Genomic DNA, 21428 nt, shown 5'->3' on the forward strand with positions numbered 1-21428 from the left:
AGGGTATGATTACAGCCATCGTTTTATAACTTACATATCCACTTTCAGATTGGGTTCCCGCTTTGCCAATACAATCACGATTCTAACGCTTGCATATAATCTTCAGAAAATTTAGACAACTTTCACGCAACGCACATAATATATCCGTAAATATTCTCTCCGCGGTAAACGTCCAGATACTTTCCCGAGGCAATCTAAATTCCCTTTTAATTCACTTCTAAACACAGGATCACCGACGTACAACTTTCCCAAGCACTGCAATTACTAACCAAAACGACCAAATCCCGATACGTGGATTACACTAACTTCTCCGTACACTTTTCCTCCGCGATACACCGCACGAACCCTTATCCTAGCAAACCAGCGGCCGCATAAATCCGTTGTGCTCGATTCCTCTCGTTACATTAGCGTTGCTCGCGGAAGGCAAGAGAGGGAGGAAGAGGAACTGGGCTCGTAAATAAATAAGGGAGGAAGCGGAGAGTCCCTTTTTCCGGGTATTAAGAATGCACTTTAGCCGATGAATCTTCCGGACTCTCGTGCAAAGTTAACACACACACGTACACATACGTACGTGAAATACAAACATACGCATATACAAGAACGTGCAATAGGGTGAAGACACCCCGTGCACGCAACCGCTGTTTGGACGTTGGCAAACAATCTAGTAGTCTGTGATGCTGTAAACGTTCTGAGAAAACATTGATGCAGCGGTGGAAGGTTCGCGAGGAATCCCTCTCCTAGCGAGAACAACGCCGCAAACATGTAAATCACGCGGCGATGCTTTTGGATCGGGCGAGAGGGTGGTTTTGTTGGTTTTTGCTCTTCTTTGTGGGTTGAAGGAATTTTCGAAGGGTGTTTAAGGCGGAGAAGAGGAGGAGAATCGCGGTATAGTGGCTTGCATTCTTTTGTGGTGGACGATTTGGTGGGAAATATGTTGGGAATTTGATTTTTTGACTTTTGTTGTTCTTTGTTGGGTTAAAGGAACTTTGAAGGGTATATAAGGCGGAGAAGAGGAACAGAATCGTGGTATAATGGCGTGCAGCATTCTTTTGTGCTGGACGATTCGAGGGAAATACGCTTGGAAATTTGATATCTTGCATTTTGTTTCTCTCTTTCGTGGAAGATATTTTGAAAAAACAATTAGGCAACTTTGTAACGAAAGCTGGATGGATCTCTTTCTTTGGGCGACTAATTTATCGAACGAGAAGGTTACGAGGTTCGGAGTTGTTCTTTATCTTCTGTGTGAATTTACAGTTACAGAAAATAAAACATCGAGTATCTAAATTTTCAAAGAATTTGTAATTTCCAGATACAATCATTAGTCACATCTAGCCGCTTTAATTTTCGTTTGCCGAAGTCGTTTGTTCGTCGTGAAACTCTAATTTGAACGAACGTGGCGATAGATTCTTCCGATTATTAATCTCTGCTCGTCGGCCCAATGTACGATGCCGTAACGCGTGTTATCGCGTAGCTAGTATAAATATCAAGCATTCAGCAGTGTAGATCCGCAACTAGTAGTCCGAATCAATTCAAAGTTTCATCGAGTTGCGGCTTTCGATTAAGAACTCGAAGGAGGAAAGGTGAGAGTGCTACTCAATTTCCATTACTATGCTTTTCTGTTTACGTTATAAAAATTAGGAAATATCTACAACATATCTTGTATTCGTGCAAACAAATAATCAATCATTCGAAGATATGGCAATTATTTTATAATCTTCTTAAGCGAAAAATCCTTTGGAATATCTAAATCAATCTCTTTTTTCAATCTCGATTACGTGTACGATGATCTGTTATAATCCCAACATTTAACACAAAGCAGTACATTTCTCGAACTATCATACGCTAAACCTCCCTTTTTCGACCGCCAAACCCACAATTTTAACAACTTTACATCGATCTATATATCACTTACTCACCAGAATTTCTTATCAAAGGATAAATTTCCCAACGTATAAAGTAAACCTTCTCTTTCAACCTCCAAAAACCTCATAACTTCATCACACGTTAATCTGTTAATCTACGACGCTTAAATCTACTAAACTTAACAGTAGAACTACCGGCATTTGAGACTTAGCTATCTCTACCAAAGCCAGTCAAAAATGACTGGCCTTTAAAATAATACGTAATAGTAGAATATTTTCATATTTATTAATCTATTATCTTACAAAAGAAACTCCATGTTCTGAGATCATAAAACTATATAATAACAATAAGGACAATAATGAAGAGTATTCAGTACCAAAATCTTTGGTAACAAGAATATTAAAATAAATTTCAATTGGTAAATATAAGAAGTATAATATAATAATATAATAATAAGCGTAATAGAATAAATAAAATACAAATATAACTTAACAAACGTACGATTCCTACCCCAGATACCCCGTTTCTTACCCTAAATACCTCGATTCCTACCAAATCACCCAGAAAATTTCTCCCCTAAAATATCCACGCATATTGTATATAATATAAATATATAAAATAATGTACAATATTCGATACAAATATTTACAAACCAACAACCCGATCAACCAAAATCCACGGAATTTCCCCCATTTCGATGGTATTCGACACATAAGTACACCGACACAGACCGTGTTCCACGGGAGGCAACAACGCGATTACAATAAATCGAATGGCGCTCGAACACGCGATTCCAACGAATTCAATTCCCCATCGACTTCGGCTACACATATACGGGCATAACCTCGCGCGCATCCAGTGCCACCATTACGGTACCGCTAATCCCATTATCTCGCCTTCACCGCGAATATTCCGAACGCATCCTTGACGCGCGTAGTTAGCATGCAAATGTCGCTTGCTTTCCAGCACGTCTTTTCGTCGTTTCACACTGTGTCACTGTGAATGAGTATGACTCGCGATAGTAATCGAAACGCTGACTTAAATTGGCTCATCAAGGTAAATACTTATCGTAGAAGATGATACGATAAATACGTACACGTGGGACAGGCTGTTCCACGAGGGATCGCAAGTGTCTTCTTACGTGAAACTGACGTAACGTTTAATGAAATAAAATACGATACACGAACCGCTTATTTGCCAGATCGGGTAACTGCACGGAACAGAAAATAGACAAGATCGATGATAGATTATATGGGACAAGCATCGATCATGCGCTTTGATATCAGAATTTCAGAAATTTAAAAATGTGGAGCTAACCAGTTTGGGTCGTAGACGGTTCGTACAATGATAAAAAAGAAAAAAAGAAGAAACAGACAGTACGAATAGTTTTTCTGCGATGAATAGTGTGCGATGCGTCAATTAATGGTAACCGGAGAACATTGCTGATTCTTCGTTAAACGACAAACATTTGAGCGACTCTTCAAACCTAATATTTTTCGAGATATTCCGTGAAATGTGTTTCCAATTTTGGAGGCTGTTTTCTCCCGTTTAAAAGAACGTTGAAAAAGGTACACGCGTGAGCTATTTTTCCTGGAACTACATCGCTCGTAAGTTTTATTGAAATCAACGATTTACACATGGGGTATGTTCCCTCGCAAGATGCGGGCACGAACTCCGAGTTTTCCTTTGTCCTAGAAACGAGAAGTTCTCGATCGTATTTAAACGAAATTGAAACGAACGACCGAGATGTCTATGAAAGATTGAAAATGGTAAAAGTAAGAGGAAAATCGCGTTTGCGTGATGGTAACCTGACTCGAAACTGGCTATTGCTGACGCTTGAACAAATACAACGTGTGGCAGGGTCGAGCAGCTGACCTACAAGTTAGGTGTCCACTGGGTGAATTACGAATCTGTCAGGGATCACCACGTCACGAAACAGACGCGTGTAATTTACGCGAGCCGCGCGTGCTAACTTTCCAGGGCCGCTTAGAAAGTGGTTACAAGGTTGATGGAATTGTCTAATTGCGTGGTGGAAGTTGGCTGGTTAAACTGCAGCAAGGAAAAACGAGCGAGTTGCTCCTGGGTGGCCTGAGTGATTCACGCTGCACTCTGGAACATGTTGCAAGCCATCGGAGAGTTGAATTTGAAAGTTCGCCAGACGACGCTACAGGTCACGCTATAAATCAACCCTTTAGGAGTATACTAAGCCATCAGTCTCCGTGATAGAAGTTCATGAATTGGTGGTTCACTCGTTGCATAAGATTTTCGGGCTAATGGTTACGAAGGACGCTTCAGCGATTCCCACGTTTGGTGAGACCAATATAATAATTTGAATAACAATTGTGAATAATAATTGTAGAATCTTTACTACGATTAGTTTATTTACAATAAACGGATTAAACAGACGTTGGTTAAACAGGAAACGATGGTTGTTTAACGTGAACTAAACGTATTATAATTAAGACAATTAGATAGTTAATTTGCAACTCTCGTCACCACGGTTCCAACGCTGTCTCTCACGCGGACTACACTCTCGACAACGCTAGTGTCACGTACCAACTTTCCTTTTGCCATGTGGTACGCCAGATGTGACGGTCCTTGTAAAATTCCACGTAGTCCGGACGCCAAGACCTATCCATTGTTCTAGTAACTCGCAGCAGGCCTAAGAAGACGACATAAACCGAATCTGTTCAGTTTCAGTTTTCTTCACTTAAACATTTTCGGTTTACAGATGGTCCTTATGTTTGTTGCACTCGACTCTTACCTAATACGGAGAAAGCGGGTGCCTGGCAAGATAAAACTTTTCCCATAAACAAGGATGCCCACGAGCCATATCTAGCTCTCCTTGTCTTTACTACCTAATTCATTTACCAATGGGCATCGCGGATCGTTACCCTCACTTTTCCACCAAAAAGTGTGGACAACGAATCCGCGTTCTGAGTTCCAAAGGGAACACCCACACCGAGCTTTCTTCTTTGATGGTACGAGACCGTTCAAACAGTTCTATTTCTAATTTCAATCCGGTTCTATTTCTAATTCCAATTCAGTCACAATATTGACCTTTGTAATAAAAACTCTGAGTCTAAAGAATAAAGATTATACTAAAAAATCAACAGTCGTGTAATTACTTAAAAATTACGTGACACTAGCAACACACTCTCGACAATGCAATTCGCACTCTCCGGCTTCTCAACTCACAATGACTGTTAATTCGTTTTTGTCCCTTAGCAACCCCTTGTCTTTTGTCTTAACCCCACCACGCATATGTTCCGCAACCGCTTGTTTATAATTCGCCCGACACCCCCAGGCCCCTCGTCCACGATACTACATAATTTACGTAAAATTTGCGATAATTATGATACTTCGCTACGAGTTTAGGAAATAAACTTTAGCGAAGTATACTTGGGTATTGGAATGCTTAAAAGATATCTACTTATTGCAGATGTAAACTATAATAATTGAAATATAGAAGAATAGAAATAAAATGTATCGTATTGAGTTTTAGAGGAAGTTAGCCGATGTTTCTCTTGCTAATAGATAATAATATTAACAGATAATAATAATTTTTATGCTAAAGAAATATCTTAGGATATTTAGAAACAAATTCTGCGATTTCTTAGGGTGGATGATTAACAGCACAGAATATACGAGATATTTCAGGAATCACTTTAGAGATTTTAGTGGTGCAACATGTTTCAAAAACTGGCTTACAGCAGAAGAAGTATCCTGCTCGAGATTTAATGCACTGTAGCTAAAGTGTGCGAGAAAGATATATGCTTCGAAAGTTTGGAAATTTAAACCGCCTCAACTTTTTCTTATTAATATTGGGCCACGTGCCCAGAGACGTCGTTCCAAAATTCATCTTACATAACCACATCTACGTAGTTACGAACAATGACTAATTAACCCACTAAATTAAAGTAACGTTGTTGTTCAATTTTATCGACTGGAAATTTTCTATAATGCCAGAACCACACATACAACTAGGAAAATGATTCCACATCTTGCAGTAGTAGTATTTGTTCAAACACATTTACGAAAGGTGGTTACTCCTTGTAGATTCAACGTTTTCAAAAATTTCTCTTTTAACGTTCTATTATAATTATATTTTTAAATATTTTTATTTTTTTTCATCGCTATTAATTCTATATTTATCTTTTTATAATTCTGTAACAACTTATTTCATTTCTATTAATTTTTAGTAATTAGCATTAATTCTACTCTTTCTATTCAAGTCTTCTAATCTCTACTAATTAAATTCCAATGGCAACCGTCATTTTAACCATGTTGCAATCACGTACATTTCAGAATCCCAAGAATAAAATATTCCTATGCAGGGAAATATTTCATTTTCTCACATCGTACTCGTTCCATATTAACGCGGTTCAAGCGTAAAATGGACAATCAAGAGTGGACAGACAGTGGTGGAGAACATTTTGGTCGAAGGCATTTAATGGGGGCCGCGTTCGCGGGCTAACCGCGACAGTTAGCGAAAATAATCACCGCGGGTGGCTGGAACGTCGCTAGACCGGTGTCACCTATGGGATTCGGAGCCGTTTTTAACGCAAGGTGCCATGATAAAACCACGAATATCGGCACCGTTGGTGGAACGTTCGAATAAAAGTGTCGCGACGCGAATTTTTGCTGCCATCGTGCGAAAGAAAATGGAATTTTGCCCATGTTAAGGATAAAAATATTTTCGATACCAGTGTCCAGATTTTTTGTTTCTTTTCGTCGGAAATCAACCATACTGTTGACCCATCTTTCGCGAAACTAACGCGTGTTACTAAAATTTGCTTGAATATTACAATATTTCTTTTGGAGAATATGTCGTGTATTTAATTTCATCGTAAAGTACAATAATTATGACCAGTAATCCGATATCGCGTTGCACTGATCATCACACTGACCGTTTTGAAATATTAAATTTTATTCCTGGACGTTCGGTTCATGAAATCGGAAAACGAGTATGTTTCGCTGATGTTATTAAAATTTAATAAACTGCAATGAATATTAATGTACACGATACGTATTCTATTTAAAGACTCGTTAAGTAATCAATCGATAGGTCAATTAGCTCGATCATCTCGTAAACAGTTCGATGAAAAATTCTCAGGGAGAAGGTAACAGGAAATACGTAAATTAGTAGGCTACTTGAGGATAATTTATTTTTGACAATACGATAAGTATTAAAAAATCGATGAGACGCGCGAATGCATTGTAGAGTAGAATTGTTGCTTTGATATCGATAAATCGAAACTCCACTTGAATGCGATATTATGGCAATACTTGTCGACGTTAATGGTGATACAGTGTCGGATCTTCGGGTTCGTTGCAGTGAAGTGATACACATTGGTCGAAGATAACGCGCGTGAGAGATAAAATATCGTAATTGGCAATCATAATGACCACCTTCAGGACTTTGGAAATGACAATGATAATGATACCGTGTTCGTGAGTAGTGAATTTTAGCACGAACGATACGAGATTCGACGATTTTAAGACATTCATTTGCACGATTGCAATTTATTTCAATTAGCAAATTTTTGGATAACCAAATTTCTAAAGATTTGGATATTCAAAGAAATCTTTGTTCCTCGGACGCTCGAATTCTTCATCTACTCAACTTACCAACTTCCTTGTAAATCTCCAAATCTGCAAGTTTTTGCCACAGTTCAAACATCCTCAAGCTACTATTAATCTCTCAAATTTCCAATCTCAAATATTTAACCTCTCAGGTCTTCAAACTTCCACTAACCGTCCAACCATCTAATCTCCAAACTCCTTAATCGCGTTATCAACACCTCAAACATTACTCCATTTATAATTGAAAATATAAAAATTAGAAATATATGTATAGTTATATTTTAAATATAAAAGTCCAGGTACCTCCGAATCTATAAAATGTTCGCAATTCATCGAACTCTGCTAAGCGAAGAAAAGAAAACGGAAAGACGACAGAATACTGGCAAACGAAGGAAACTGAAAAAAGCGTGGATATCGAAACGCATAATGCGAGTACACACGCACGCTATTATGCGAACGATCTCCCCATTTCGATAATTACTCGTTGCCTGATTTTTCAAGCCACTGCATCGAAGATTTTTTATTCATCCTAAAATTTGAACTACGCGAGAGCAATGCCCCTCTAGATCGTTTAATCTAAATCAAAACCTCCGGAATATTCACGCCCTTTTATATTAAAGCCAACTAACAGCAACAACTGTATTAAAACGAACTATACGTCGATCGAGCCATCCCTTTCTTTACGCCTGTTTTCAATAAGATTCCATAAAATAAACATACAACTCGCTTAAACAAATAAACAAAGAAAAGTTGCCAAATTCTGTAAACAACGATACCAGTCTTCCGCTCCGATATCAACCGACTATTATTATTCCTTCATCTCGAAATACATACCTTTCATATTCAAATTTCGCAATTTTAATGGGAAACATCGTTTCCTGGAAATTCGCGAAAAGAAAAGAAACGAATCTTCTGGACGAAACCGGAAGACATCTGGGGTAGGAAGCGGAAATTTCTTATTGCACATTCCTCGGTGAATCGGAGCGGAAGCTCTAATTGACATTTTTAATGAATCTCCCTTCGCGAGAGTGCAAGAGAAGGGGAGGGAATTGTCGTCGTTCCACGTGCTCGATAAAAGTATGCAGTAACCGAAAAGTTTATCGATAAGTCGGAAAGTTCTTCTCGGATAATTCGACAAAGTTGGCGGGTAAAAGGTAACGATTATAGCCGGCCAAGGAGCGTAATTAGAGAGTCGTTTAAGGGGCAATTTACACTGGGATCGTTGGACGAGGACGAATTTCGAAAAATCTCTCGCTTTGGTAATTAAACCGCTGTTTCGTGGCCTTTCTATCCACCGCACATTTCGCCGGAATGTTTTTCTCTTTTCTTCTTTTTGTCGTAAGTAACTCGCGTGGAAATGGAGATTCTTCGAGTCTCGTGAGAATTGTTTGTATCTTAATCTGTCTTCAGTTTCAATGGAGGAAAATTTCCCTGACAGTTCTTTTAATCCTTCGAAACAATTTTGTCGAGTGAAATCGAAACGAGAATCGATCAAAGAGATTATTTAAATATTTTTCTCAAATTTAAGAATCCTCTAGCGACAGAGAAATGCGATTAGGTTGAAAATTATCCACGGACAATCGATTCTACGTTAGCCTGTGCAATTTATTTTTCTACCGTGGAATTATCGATATCAATATGAAATTTCAATGTATTTCTAAAACGATAGAATAGAATCCGTCGTATATTAAAGTAACTTTGCAATTTCCAACGAATCACGAGAGTATTCGTCGTCTCTGACGTACTACGTAAAATTCAAATTAAGCGTATACGTAATATACAATACTGGAACCCTTTATCTCGTATAAAAGGAAACGACAGCGTGGCATTATATCCCCCTTAACGACGCAAAGACGAGCTTATGGGAACGACGTTAGAGGAGATGTTGAACACGGGCCTTTAAAGCTTCCTAGCAACGATTGCACACTTACGCGCGTTATAGATTTTTTTTCAGCAGGCCGCAACACAGGAGCCCGTGGTAAAAGGCTGCTCGGCGCGACCGGTGAAAGCGCTTAAACTCGATTCTCTTCCGTCAGCAGGACGCCGGAGACGCCGGCGTCGCTCGTAAACGGGCCTTGACGCGGCCGTTTTCTCCGTGAACCTTTCGACCGCTCTTAATGGCACTCGTAATTCCGATAGTCGCTCCGCTGGCTTCTCTGTCTCGTCGATAAACGCGCGGCAGACCATCGTGGTGAACCGCGAGCGAACAACGAATAGACATAACTCGTGGCATGTGCTAGTTATTCAATTTTGTTTAGCTTCGTGTTCGTTACTTACGTGACACATGAAAATATAATTCAAGTAGTATAAAGTTTTATCGCGAGTATCGTATGCGTTATATCAAACATTTTGAAGTTTCATTCGCTTCGTAACGAGATATAACTGCTCGATTATATCGGCAAAATCGATAGATGATAGCTTTGAAACAAAATACGCGATTGAACCTAACGCAAGCTTCGACGAGATATCATGGGACTTTGAACTAGTGATGTTGTGAGATTCGGTAGGTTTGTATTTCTAATGATGCAATGTATACGAGTGTGCAGTTGCACGTTGTTACACGCTAGTATGGATTACATCGTTAGAAATATAAGCTCGCCAAATCGCACAATTGCGAAATTATGTGATAGGTAGCGATAGAGTAATTCGAATTGAGAATTTCCTTTGCACATTTTAGATGATCTAAAAGGATGTTTTAGATCTTTCCATAAAATCTCTTAATCCTCTGTTCCTCCTTTGGCATTCTTTAGCATTCGTTAATTTAATTTAGCAGTTAATTTCATTTAATTTGGCATTCTCAGTATTAAGCAAATAAATACCAATTCTTCTGTTTTTTTCTCTGAATTATTTGTAGATTTTCGATTGGAATAACGTGGAATATAATTTAATAAGCTAAAAAGGAACAAGAATATATACGTAAAAAGTCACTTTCCACTATTTTTAAGCAATGCTAAAAGCAATAAAGGCTCCATTTACAAAAAAAGCTTAGAAAATGCATGTTTTGTGGCTTGTATCTTAATTTTCAACAAACGTTATTTTGATAATCGCGCAACCAACATCTCTTGAAACTACCCTTCGTCCATTTATCCTAACATTTATCCACTACAAAAATTTTAAACAACGCCAATAACGATAAAAGCTTCCGCTTCCGAAAAAAAGCTTGAAAAAACAGGGAATTGTTGTTGCATCGATCGAAGTATAATTTTGTAACAAACGTTAGTCGACTACAACGTACCAAATACCTGTCAGGAACCTTAACCAATCTATTCCATGTATCACACCCCTTCTAAAAGAATCAACAACAATAAAAGCCCCGCCCATCAACATCCCCATCAAACTACCCTGTAACGACCGAAATATTTCTCGGCACGCAGGCCATCATCCCTCTTTTAATCTTTATTCATGCCACTTGTTAGTTAACTTGCTGCCGCCATCGTTTTGTGTTTTCGTCGAATTGAACACGAAACTCGACAACGTGTACAACCGCCGATCGTGAATATTCAAAAACCGTGCGTTTCGTCGAAACGAATTAATCGAAATGAGTGTCGAGGGCAGAGGAGAAAACAAAAACAGGAAAAAAGCAAAAAAAAAGGGAAGAAAAAAAGAAAAAAAGGAATAGGAAAAGGGGGAAAAAAAACGTGCGGTCATCGCGGTGTCGTCGTTTCGTAACGCGGTTTCGAGCACAAAACGTGAAGCGAACGTGAGAGACGCGGATTAATTTATCGGCCGCGGCTTAATATCGCGAGCGCTATCACGCGTCATAAACACTTATCAAATTCGATATTTGTCGAAGCCAGTCGGCCAAAATCACCGGTGCTTCCACCGTTTTCCAACGTCCTGTTCGATGTTTCAATATTTCTCTCTCTATATACCGCTCTTGTAAATCCCATAAATCAACAATGTTGCGACTATGATAATCGCATTCGTCGCGTTTCGACAGCAACTTTTCGAGATTCGCGTCAACCGTGACGGATGGAATTGCTCGTTCTCGTTTCGCTTGCGAGTTTGCTCGGTTTTCGCGTTTTATTTGGTCGATAGGCAAGAATGAATGGGAATTTCCTTCTTTTATAGACTACTGCTAGATACCTATTACGATAGATCACGTTCACTGGATACAGACCTTCTTTTCTTAATTACCTTTTTCAGTAAAATAGAGAAATGTTCTTCATATCGAAACGTGACGATTTTGTCTTTTTTTTTTTTACTGTTTTAGTTTCTAGTCAGACCGATGGGTTTTCCAACCTGTTTTTAATCACGATTTTCTTCCATAATAAACGAATAATCTATGACGTTCAGTCTCTATATAAAAAGACACTTCCGAGGCAAGGAAAACGCGCCAAAAACAAATATTTCCAAATATAATGTATATTTTATTATTTTATTATATATTATATATAATATATTATTATATTATAATTTAATATTCGCGATAAAATATAGTATCAGCGGTAAAAATGTTAAGTAAATATAACCGCGGCGATTCTTAGAGAACATTTCGCTCGACTTTCTTAACTTTGTAAGTCGGCAGCTCGGTTCTTGAAGTTTCAAGACTTTCAAAAAATCCGAGAATGTACTGAGATACTTGTCAACGTCCCTATCGCGTTATCGAATTTTCAAGTCAGGTTTTCCTAAATGCTATCTTTAATTAAATTATTCGCAAGAAAAGTAGATGTCCTGGGAGTTTTACAAGAACGGAAATTTCAAGTGAATGTGTGTGCACGGGTGACAGAGTTTCGATCGTTAGAAGTGGAACGTGTGCTTGAGATAAGGGTGCGGAAGAAGAGTGCCTGGCTATCCAAGGTCTTTTTATCGTACACTGTCGTGGTGATAAAAATATATCTCTCGTTCCATTTGTAAAAATGTTGATGTTCCTCGGTAGAAAACGTTCTTTTCTATGTAAATAGCCCTTTTCTTAGTTATGTTTTCCTATCGTTAAATTTAAGTCACAACCGCTTCTAACGTGAAAAACCGTTTCGAACAAACGTTTTACTGCGCTCAAAGGAACATATTGGGTTGACAACTAAGTGAATGCGGCTTTTGTCAATACCACCTAATGACAAAATCAGCAATCACTTAGTTGCCAACCCAATAGTTAACGTTAAAGTAGCAGATTTTGCGTTACTCTGCTGTTTTATGCGACGCGAAGGTATTTTGAAGTTTCTAAGTGGAATGCATAATATTCACACGCAATACTTTCACTCTTTTTACTATTAATTTGTATTTTTACGTAGGCTGTGTCTTGTCAATGAATTTTCAATCTACACACGCATAAGAGTTTCTGAATTTTCGTGTCTTCACGGTGTATATTCATTTTGCATTCGTACTGTATACACAGTAGAAACGTTCTTCCAAACAGAGCACGATTTCGGACTAATTCAACGCGATCGAGTTGGACAAATCATTATTTTTATCAAAATAAGTAATCCTCGTAATTTTGAGTGCACGTCTGGTTGCGTTTTCCAACGTGGAATAAACGTATCGAGCGGGTCTCGGTTAACCCATAAACGAGTAAATAGCGTCTTAATGGGTAGCCGTAAATCGACAGAATCGACCTCGTCTAGCGGCGCCTCTCATCGAATTTACGACGCCTGACAAATTCGTCGAGGGTGGGGCTAGAAAAAGAAAGAGGTTCGAGCTCCGCGAACAATGTGCTCGATCCACTTCTTCTCTTTCTCGTCCCTCCCTCTCCTAAGTTTTACGAATAGAGGAAGAAAAAGAAACGGGCAGTTTGTCACAAATCGTGCTTCCTGGCTGAGAATTTTTATCGCCATGCTGCTGCCGGAAAACAGGTCAGATTTTTCGATAAACAATTTCCAGCCTGTTTCCTTGGTGTTCTATTTTTTTTTTTCTTTGTGATCGACCACGGAAACGATCGCAACTGAAGGCAATTGTTGACGCACAATGTTCTATATGTGCGATCTTTGTAGAAAAGCATTTTTCACAACATTTTTTTTTTACATCTGATACAACCGTAGGAATAGTTGATAATTAAAGTAACTTTTTACAAGCAGAATTTTGTAAAGAGTTCGTACTTTTGTTAAGGCTGTGTTTTAAAGCCTTGGAGACAATTACCGGTGGAAATAACTGAATCAGTAGTCACGATCAAAACGATGAGTAACGTTAAAAAGCTGTTTCTTCGTCCCTAAAAATAGCCTTTGTTCCACAGAACTACGCTGAAACGATCGAAACGAGCAAACAACCAAAAAACAACGAGACTAACAGTACATCCAAAGGAACGGGAAAATCACCCTTTCCCCGACTCCAGAAGAAGAAAAACAACTTGGTCCAAGTTACGAGCGAAACAAGACGGAACAGGGAGCAACACGATAACAAGAAGAATCGCACAGTGGAAATAAGAACATCGTGTTCCAACTATTGTACCACGCTAATAACGTATGGACAGAATGCGATCCATAAAAAACGAGGACACCTTTTTGATCCGCAGGACCAATGATAAGCAAAACGACGATTATTCGACTTTGCACAGAATAATCAAGATCGTTGTTCAGTATGAGACACCATTAGTATAATTCTGCTTGATTTTCAGATTTCTACTATGTTACTTGACGGCTAGAAGAGAATACATATTTTAATATATTTTAATATGACCGAGAAGAGGACTTGTTAAATCCAAAGATACGAGAAACAGCTGAAGGACCTACGAAGTTTCATAGCAAATCGGTTGAACGATGTTACAACGAACGATATTTTTGAAATGTTTCAAGAAAATGGCAAAGATATACACGCGTTTAGTATCGAAGTCGAGCGAAGAAAACGAAATTAAAAATATGAAAAATATGTAAAATATGAAAAATCCGACTTGTTACATTTTTCTCCTACGAACTTTTGACCGTAAGAAAAACTTCAGTGGTGCAGCTTTTCTGTTTCGTGAAGCTTGTGCGAACTTGGTGTAGAAAATTAACGAGTGGGGCGTCTGCCAGTCAGAAAAGGGACGTCGAACGGAAAGTAGAGTAAATTAATAAGTTTTGGCTGACGTTCAAAACGGTAGACAGAAGGGAGGATAACGGATAAAACGGGTGTCACGCGTCGCCAGATGGAAAAGCTTTTCTTACGACGACTGGGGAAAACTTAAGCGACGACTCGCTTTGTCGCCTCGGCTTGAAAACGACCTGGCAATTCGGAACGTGCCGGCGATGGAGAAGAAGGAACGATAAGCGTTCCACGATGGAATTTCCCGAGCAACGATACGACACGAATTTTCTTCTGCAGTTGATAGCGATGGAAACGTTCTTGGGTACAATGCGTGAAAAATGAGGAAGATTTGAATTTTATTTTGCCTCCTCTCGCTTGGGAAGTTTGGGATTACACAGAGTTGGTAAATTTGGCTCCAGTCTATTTTTTTTTTGAGCGGGAGACGCTTTGTTTATGGTGATTTGACGTTGTTCTGTATCAAGAAACTCGATATTCCTGTTGTTACGAATTTTTGTTCGTTTAAAGCGACACGACGATAAGAACCTGGTATAACGAGAAGAGAAAAGATGAAATTGCATTATACAAATATCTTCAAGCATAAAACCGTTCGCGTTCTATGTATATAACAAAAAGTTATTGCATATATTATAGGAAATATAACTGTCGAATCAAGATAAAGTACGTACGAGGATCGAGTGCGGTTAAAGATAGAATTCTAGAGACACAGAAGACTGTGTTGGGAAAGTATTAATTGTGGTCGATATTATATATCATTAGTGAACAGAATGATCTCACGATTTCGTTAGAATTATTATCGTATACGAGACTTACCCGATATTTGACAACGAGCGTCTCCAATCCTCTGTCTTAAATGACTGGATTTTTCAGTTAAAATAGCTTCTTACCTGTAATCAAACAGAAAAAAAGAATCAATTTTTGCCACTGTCCATTTTTGTAAGATTTGCATCATAAGCGTAAAAGAGAGTTCTTCTTTACAATAATAATTCTCCTCGTCTTTGATGAGCTAACAGATTTTCTTTAATTAAAAAACCCACCAAAGTAAGGGTTAATAAATTTTGGTAAATAAAATTATATTTTCCTATATTTCTGCATTATCCTTTTCCGTCGTAAGAGAAACGACAGAACCTTCTTCGTTGTTTAATAATTTCAACGATTAGAAATTACCGTTAACAGAAAATGACATGATTAACGACTTTATCGTAATGTGAATTTAATAATGATAATAGATTAGGGGTTTAGTACGCTCTGGGCAATGGTTAAATGAAGGGATTTCGCGGTTTCCTGCGACCGTCTTTCCGAATTCAACAACTGCAGAGAGCATCTCGTCTCCGAAACGTTTCGGTTCATCATCAGGTTCCATCGAGCCCTCTCATGGAACTTACGGAAAGTAACAAGTGTGTTGTTCAGAACTATTCTCTCTCCCTTCTCATAGAATTTACACTTGCACCGTGACGCTAGCACAGAAGACATCCTCTGGAGCAATGTTCTCCGAATGTCCCCGTTCATCACCAGCTTCATCGATCTTCCACGCGAGACAACCTCAAGATAACAAGTGTATCAGAATCCCGAATTTCTCCTATAGTGTTCGTGCTTTTTCGCAGAAACGAGTCCTCTTGGTATCCCATTTGTTCGACCTTGTTGCTTCGCTCTTGTTGCCAAGTATAGAGAACGTAAAGAGAATACGAGAAGTAATTTTCAAATTAAAGAGATTTTTCGATTTTTGTGAGCGCGAGACACTTTGAATTTTGAAGCTACAAACTGTGAGGTGTGATTTTGTGATTTTTTGACGGTTAAACTGTAATATGAAAGGACTCGAATAATCGAGTTTATACAGTAAATGTATATATATATTGGTATGAAATGGGAATTTTTACACGCAAAGTAGAATCGGAAATTGACCGCACAATTTCAATTAAAAAATTTCAATTTTGCTTCTCAAAATATAATATCATAGCATGATTAAGATTCACATCGGTGCTGTTGATTTCGAAATATTTCAGTTATAAGATTTATACATTAAATTCGTATCATGTAAAATTGAAATCGTGCGAAATTTATACGAAGCAAAATCCGCAGCTAAATATTGGGATAATCTTTCCAAACCAACATGATTTTACTTTATAAAATACGCTATGTTTTAAATGATACGGCGAGTACGATCTTTATTTACTTTTAATCTACAAATTTAAATATTTCAGTTATAAAATCTATAAAATTTTGTTGATGAAGTCAAATACAATATAATTTTGTTTTCTGAAATATTTTAAACACGATGAGGCATTAACGTATGGTTCTCATCTGACTTAAGATATAAATTTCATAATCATTTATAGGAATAATTCCGATGATTTCAATGTTTCAGTTACAATGATAATAAATTGGAGTGCGTAAAGTAGAATTCAAATTTTTATTAGGATTTTTCTTACATGATTAACGATAAAGTCGTTAATCATGTCATTTTCTGTTAACGGTAATTTCTAATCGTTGAAATTATTAAACAACGAAGAAGGTTCTGTCGTTTCTCTTACGACGGAAAAGGATAATGCAGAAATATAGGAAAATATAATTTTATTTACCAAAATTTATTAACCCTTACTTTGGTGGGTTTTTTAATTAAAGAAAATCTGCTAGCTCATCAAAGATGAGGAGAATTATTATTGTAAAGTTTTCTATAAAATAGGAACAATATCATCTAAATTTGTCTCTTTCTTTATCTTCCGAAATTCGAGGGAAACGCCAAGTGTATCTTTCTGAACTACTTTCCTCGCAGAACGTACACTTCCATTACACCGTTTTTCCATTGCCACCAGAAACATCTCGTTAAACAATGTTATCTAAGAGTTAACTGCCCCGTCCTGGAGTAACAAGCAGAGAAAATGTCTTGAGGAGTGCGTTAAGTAAGGAAGTATCTCCCAGAACCGTTACTTTTCTGGAATTTACAGTTTTTAGGATAGTCCTTGCCTCGAGATATCTTCCAGACTACTTTTAAAGGATCGATATTTGTAAAATACAAAAAATACAACAGCAGATATAGCGATTCTTAAATACTCGAAATTTTAACTTCTTAAATATTCGTATTTTCAAACTTTCAAAGTGTCTAGTTGGAAAATTGTCAAGCTGCGAAAGTTTCCAGTTGCCAAATTTCCAATATTTCCAACTTTTAAATCTCGAAATTTCTGAATTTTCAAAATTTCAAAGCATATCCAGTTTCCAAATTTCAACACTTCCGAAGCAGCAAACGTTTTTAACGTCTCGAAATTTCACGCTTTTAAATAGCCAAATATTGAAATGTCCAATCGTACGCTAACATCCCCAAAATTTGTAAACTTTCTAATCCTCAAACCTTACTTAAATTCCCGATATAATACGTCACAAATTTGCAAACGCTCTACTATCCACCCTCTCGCCCCCAAACTCCCTAATTGCCGAGCACCGTCCAAAATCTCGAAAAACTCTAAAACCGAGAACTCAAGGAGTACGTATAGGAAAATGCAGGTAGGACCGCAGTAATCCGGCGACGTTTCGTCGTCGATTCAAAATTTGGCCTGTTATAACCGCGCTGCTGCACGACTTTACAATGCTCCGGAGTCATCGTGCAATTTCATGCAGCCATTTGAAAGGCAGCCTGCGAAAAATCGCTCGGACGATCCGCCCTGGCGAGTTTATACCCTCTTGCAAACAGTCGATAAATTCCAGAAATCCTGGGAAAATCTCGGTTGGAAATCTGCGGTGGAGTTTGCCCGAAGAAGCAGGAGATGCAGCGGCAGGGTTAGAAAGGGCGAATCGAGGCAGAAGGAGGGTGCTAATGGGCGAGGCTCTTTCCGAGGCTGTTCATCGGTCGGTGAAACGCGGCGACCACCGGCATGTGGTCATTAACACGCACGGCTGCCCCGGAATCTATGCCCGTTTGCGTTTCGTCCATTTCGCTCCGCACCAGAGGACTTTCTCCTGTCGTGCGTGCGCTACGCCGTTAATTCGCAGCCTGGGATCGCCTCCTCCGTTTCGTCGGTTTTATCGGAGACGAAGGATCATCGCGCAGAGAGGAAAATTGCAGGAATAGTGAATTTATGGGGCATCTGAAAGTGAGAAATCGTTGGCAAGGCATCCTGCAGAATTGTACTGGGAATATTACGAATAAAAAGAAGGCGGGAGATCGTAGATGGATAGGGTAGATAATTTTTGTGTGACTTTTGGAAGTACGGGCGAGTGTTTTTGCAAATTGGCGGAAAGGTGAGTTTATGGGGCTTTTTAGGATGAAAGGTGGATGGAGAGGAAGTTCTTGGCAGTCGTAGTAGGAATAGCGCGTTTAAAATAAGAGGCGCAAGACTGCAAATACGCGTAGTGGATACTTTTTGTATGATTTTCAGGAGCGAAGATATTTTTGCAAATTTGTTGTTTTGCTAATCGGAGCAAAGGTGCGTTTATGAGATTTTTCGAGAGAGAAAAATTGATGGCGAAAAGAGGTGGAAGATCGTAAATACGCGTGGTAAATAATTTTTGTACGATTTTCCGAAGCGTGAACGAGCGTTATGCAAATTGCAGGAGAAGTTACTTCACGGCGATTTCTGAAAACTAATCTACGTCATTGTACGATATTACCTTACTGTCCGCGGTATTTTGCTAATCGTGGCCGGCCAATAACCTGGCGGAGGTTTCCGCGAGGTTAAATGGCCACTCAGGTTTCCTTTAGTGGCAAAATTACGGCTCAATCAGAGAACAATGACACAGTAATTTCTCTTTCATGGAAGGGAAGAGATGATCGGGTGGGACAACAATTGTGCATCATCCGGGAGCAGGGCTGGCCTCCGAGACTAGAGACAAGCTGGCCAACCAACGGTCAGACCGCAACGTATCCCTCGCGAACCGCAGCCAGCAAGGTGAACCGGCAGCCAATTAATTAACATGATTATAGCCGAGGTGAGAAAGCTCGATCGGATGGGCCAAAGCATTTGCGCGCCTGGAAACTAGCCTTCATCCTCCACCTCTGACACACTATCTCTACACAACTCCGACGACAGCCACCCTCTTGGGAGCTTTCGAATAGTCCGTTCTTAGCTGGTGATAATTCATCATTTGTATGAAATCCTGCTTTTGCTAAAATTGTCTTTAATTAATTAAGATTCAATGAAATAGAGAGAGAGAGACAGAGAGACAGAGAGACAGAGAGACAGAGAGACCGAGAGACAGAGAGACAGAGAGACAGAGAGACAGAGAGATAGAGAGACAGAGACAGACAGACAGACAGACAGACAGACAGAGTCCGTAAAAGTTGTCCAGACGCAATATCGTTGAACGAATAGTAACGATAAATAATAGTAACATAATTGAAAATTTGAGTGTTTGAAAACCTGAAAGCTTTAGAGACACTAGGAAATTTGATCATTTGAAAATTTTAATTTAAATTTAAATCCGGACATTTAAATATTTGGAATTTAAAAAATGTACAAATTCGAGAATTTGAAAACTGATACCATGTTAACGACCACTCTCGAGATATAAATGTACTATGGCCATTATCGTACATAGATCAGCTTTCAATACTTTGCGTTGAAACTGTGTCAACCGTTTGGTTCGAGCACAATCGTTTGAAGAATAGAAAGTTTACTTTAAAATCATATTTACTCTCTTGGAAAAGTAAGATTTACCTTGCAGGGAGGCAGATCTCAAAGATATTTTACTTCAAGTTGGACGTCGACGTTGATCCTTTTGCTTTAAAAATGTTTGCCGAGTTTAGAGGTACAATTTACTGGCAGAAAAATGTCGCAAGGAAGTATGAAGTAAAATTTTTCCATAAGGCTGACTTTGTTTGCGACGCGCACAGTACTCGTTAAAACAAACATGCTATACATTTGTCGTTTCATTTCTAAATTCGAGAAAACCTACAGAAGCCCAACTTCCAATATTTTGCTACAATTATGCAACGAGGTACCGATCGAATCGAAGGTCAGAGACAGAAATATGTAAAGCCGGATATTCGCGTTGAGACGAAGAGAATAGTCGACTAACTACAACTAATTAGTCGCAACTGCAATTAATTCACGGTGTTTTGCGTGTCAATGTCGGTTGATCACGATATTATTACGTGGCTCTCGAGTTCTCCGTTAGCCGTGGAACGTCGATCGTTTTCCCGGTGTGAAGGTGTCGGTCTCGACGAGTCACAGCGGTCCCTGGATCGATCCAGGGAATCCACAACGGACGATCGCGCGCGATAACAGCGAAATTAGGAATCTTAATTGGCCGTTTCGGTTGCAGCGAGCAGGTGTAGCGAGTAAATTAAATGCCGTGCTTTTAATGAAGCGCGCTTACAGCCGAGTAATTAAACCGCTTAAACGGACGACCACACTGTGTTTCTTTCGCTCTCTGCTTCCCTGTATTTTCCTTCGGCGTATCTACCTCCGCTCTCTTCTCTTCCTTAATATTCTTTACGTTCTCATTCTAACGAGAAACTACATGTCAGCGTTATTTCATGAATGTACAGGGTGCGCCGTTAGAATCCGGACAAAAGAAGTTTTGTGCAGAAAGTTGTTTATTTAAGTCAATACACAAAAACACATGAAAATGTTGTTATATCTCATTTAAAGGGTCCTTGCTGAGAACTTTTATTCTATGTAACCACCCTCTGCCTCTATGACCTGCTCTATTCTTGCTCTAAAGCGCGAGCACGCTGACTTCAACTGGTCGCGTTTAATTGTCGCGAATTCTGACTCGATAGCAGCTCGTAGGGAGTTGACGTTGGGGTGCCTGCATTTATTAGTTTGTCTCTCGATAACGCCCCACACGTAATAGTCCAATGGGTTTAGGTCGGGACTGTTAGGAGGCCAGAAATCTTTCGACCAAAACATGTCCACATTGTCAGAGAGCCAATTTTGAACAAGATGACTTGTGTGAGCAGGTGCGCCATCTTGTTGAAATAAATACGGCCTTCCAGAAGCCGTAATTTCCATCCACGGCTTTATTACTGTCTTCAGGACCTCCAAATAAACCTCCTTTGTGATTCTTTCGCCTTTTTGGAAGAAGTGCGGAGG

General features: G+C 39.0%; 1 protein-coding gene across 4 annotated transcripts in view; it reads right to left on the reverse strand.

The window, feature by feature from the left end:
• Window positions 1-21428, reverse strand: part of LOC132905308 (protein rhomboid) — a 179463-nt gene that overhangs the window by 35585 nt on the left and 122450 nt on the right. Inside the window, exon 2 of one of the 4 annotated variants that reach the window (XM_060956475.1) lies at window positions 15214-15287. The exons of the other annotated variants lie outside the window; for them this stretch is intronic. The gene's annotated coding sequence lies outside the window, so the exon portion shown is untranslated. The remainder of the gene's footprint in view (window positions 1-15213; window positions 15288-21428) is intronic. 4 annotated transcript variants of the gene reach the window in all.

Source organism: Bombus pascuorum, chromosome 3 (genome assembly GCF_905332965.1).
Source record: "Bombus pascuorum chromosome 3, iyBomPasc1.1, whole genome shotgun sequence".
Lineage (NCBI taxonomy): Eukaryota > Metazoa > Arthropoda > Insecta > Hymenoptera > Apidae > Bombus > Bombus pascuorum.